The 2,289-nt window shown below is 51.2% G+C and overlaps 1 long non-coding RNA gene across 1 annotated transcript; it reads left to right on the plus strand.

The window, feature by feature from the left end:
• Window positions 1-312: 312 nt before the first annotated feature.
• On the plus strand, window positions 313-1,436 carry LOC118631433. The gene is made up of 3 exons (XR_004959844.1): window positions 313-360; window positions 637-701; window positions 1,396-1,436. It is a non-coding gene; the product is annotated as an uncharacterized LOC118631433 (long non-coding RNA).
• Window positions 1,437-2,289: the final 853 nt, after the last annotated feature.

Raw genomic sequence — 2,289 nt, forward strand, 5'->3', positions numbered from 1 at the left:
CAGACAAAGTGACAGTCTGCAGATAATTCTAAAACATTCTCTTGGAATCCATTTTTCTCACAGCAACTGCTTTGGGCTTCTCCAGCCCTCAAATGCGAACTTTTCACAGCGTCAAAAAGCTCCTCTTGGGCGAGTTTCCGCAGAACTTGACGCAGCATGCTCCCCCGCTCCCCGGGCTGGGGATGACAAGCCCCAGTCTCCTCCGATCACAGTCCACCGGGCCTCACAGACCAGACCCCATCCTGATCAACTTCTTGCACTTTCCTGAGAGAACCTGTTCTGCCTCGACTCTGCCCTGTTGTTTCCTCGGCAGAAAACTTCCCCCTGAACCCAACTGTTTTCGGGTGTTTGTCCTGGCAGGTACCATAGCACCCCGGAAGGCATTTCCCCACTGGACCCCACCCTGCAAGAGTGCTTATCTGCACCCTAAAGCAGCCCCCCTCCCCATGGTTTGCTGTCAGGGTAGCAGGAGGGAGGGGCTTTAAAACCTGGGTCCTGCCCCAAATCCGCTGAGTCAGATCTGTGGGGCGGAGCCTAGGAAATGTGCCCTTTACAAGCACTCGAGCTCCTGGAGGATTTCCGAGGCGAGCTTCCCAAAACTGAGTCATCGCCTCATTTTCAACATGTTTGTTCCAGGCACTGCGTGCATTTCCCACTCTCCACTCACAGGAGGGTCGGATCCAGCCGAGGGAGGAAAACAGGTACTATTCCTATTTTGCAGACAAGGAGAGAGGCACGAAGAGGCGAAGGCACTGGTCTGAGTTTACCTATCGATGTTGGCACCTCTGGATTTCTTTCCTTCTTTAAATCATCTCACTTTAAACTTTAAATTATTTACTTGAGTGTAATGGAAATTCTACTAGAGCAGGGATTCTTCAGCTGTTTGTTTTTTTCTGGATACTCAGGGACTAGGACAATGCCAGGAATGGAGTAATCACCATTACATATTTGTTGAATGAATGAATGAGTGAATGAGTAAGCAAATGAATAAAAATGCAAACATTTATCATAAGATTGAGATGTTGGGTATGTGTTTTTTTTTTTTTTTTCCCCATGCTCACTAAAAGTACACTGACATAATTTATTACTGTTAAAAATGTGTGTGTCGCCCTGGCCTGTTTGGCTCGGTGGTTAGAGCATCAACCCATGGACCAGGGAGTCCCGGGTTCGATTCCAGCCAAGGGCATGTACTTCAGTTGCAGTTCGTCCCTGGCCCCGGTTGAAGTCATGTGTGTGGCCACCAGCTGATGTGTCTCTCTCACATGGATGTTTCTCTCTCTCTCTCTCTCTCCCCCTCCCACACTGTCTGAAGATACATATGAAAATACCCTCGGGTGAGGATTTAAAAAAAAAAATGTGTGTACTACCTAAAATCATGTCCTATTTCCATACTAGGACCTCTACCCCAGTTTGGGAAGCTCTGGGCTCAAGCTGACCACTCCTCGCACTGGCCCTATGTACCTGAACTCCACTCCTCTGGCTGTCAAATCCTGGGGTTGCTACGAAGACCTCACCAGCTGACGTGAGCGCCCACTCCTTGTTCAGAATATCGGTTTCCCTCAGATGCCAACGAGGGTATCACAAGCGAATGGATGGGAAGCAGGCAGGCAGGCAGGGAGGAAGTCGAAGGTCCTTAAACAGCCTTGGTGCACGGCGGCCAAGCCCAGCGCACAGGAGACGGGCGGGAGCTGCCCAGCGAAGACAACGTGAAGACACAACAGAACCACCGCGGAGGGTCCTATGTTTGCAGGGAATGCCGAATTTCGGAGACTGTCCTGATGGATGGGGGAGACAGCCTGGCCAGCGGGAAGGAGGAAAAGGAGGCTGACGTCACAGATCGGATCAGCAGCTGGACCAGACGGTACGTCAAATCCTCTCTGACCCTGAGACTCTAACAGAATGGTGAGCGCGTACAACAGCATTTACCCAACAGCTGGTCGATTCCTTTACATTAAAAGGGAGCGTCATCATCTTCTGATATATCCAGTGACCTGCACAGGGTCAAGGGAAGGGGAAAGAGAGAGCAGCCACAAACAGGAAATGGAAGCTGCGCGGGTGTTTCCTCCCAGCCAGGCCCCTCGTGTCCGTAGGTGTGATGGAATACGGCATCATGTCCACCCAGCGGGGTGCATCCTGTTACAGCTGCCCTCTCATATACCAGGAAGCATAGGCCGGTTGAACTGGGTGGTGGAATTCATGTTTGACACCACGTCCCATTGTGGTAGGACCGTGGTCCCCAGTGATCCGAGGCCACTTGGTACCCACAACTTGTGCAATTCCTCTCCCCAG

The sequence above is a fragment of the Molossus molossus genome, unplaced genomic scaffold (genome assembly GCF_014108415.1).
Source record: "Molossus molossus isolate mMolMol1 unplaced genomic scaffold, mMolMol1.p scaffold_m16_p_16, whole genome shotgun sequence".
Taxonomy (NCBI): domain Eukaryota; kingdom Metazoa; phylum Chordata; class Mammalia; order Chiroptera; family Molossidae; genus Molossus; species Molossus molossus.